The following is a 373-nucleotide window of genomic DNA, read 5'->3' on the forward strand; positions in this document are numbered from 1 at the left end:
GACCCAAGCAGGGTCATCGCCATCATTTAGTGGATGTTTTATTTACTTACATTTTGTGACTGCTCATGGCTGACTCTGTGATTACACCACTGACCACATAGCGCGTTTGTAGACACGATAGCAGTGACCAGGATGCCAGGAGCTGGATTCGTACCAGGAACCGTCAAGTTTCTGGGCGGCCGCTCCACCATCTGAGCCACACCGCCCCAAACATGACTCTTCATATGACTGATCACATGACTGATGACTGACTTCATGTTAACTGCATGGCGACCTACAAGACTGACCACATGACTGATTTAATGACTGACTAGTGCTACATGACTGATGCATGACTGACCACAAGACTGAACATGACTGACTTAATGACTGA

The 373-nt window shown here is 47.5% G+C and overlaps 1 protein-coding gene across 1 annotated transcript in view; it reads left to right on the top strand.

The window, feature by feature from the left end:
• The window catches only part of cebpg (CCAAT enhancer binding protein gamma), a 7,999-nt gene extending 7,974 nt beyond the window's left edge, over positions 1-25 (top strand). The window contains exon 2 of the mRNA XM_062066763.1: positions 1-25. This exon is cut by the window's left edge and continues 1,709 nt beyond it. The gene's annotated coding sequence lies outside the window, so the exon portion shown is untranslated.
• Positions 26-373: the final 348 nt, after the last annotated feature.

This window comes from Entelurus aequoreus, linkage group LG02 (assembly GCF_033978785.1).
Source record: "Entelurus aequoreus isolate RoL-2023_Sb linkage group LG02, RoL_Eaeq_v1.1, whole genome shotgun sequence".
NCBI lineage: Eukaryota > Metazoa > Chordata > Actinopteri > Syngnathiformes > Syngnathidae > Entelurus > Entelurus aequoreus.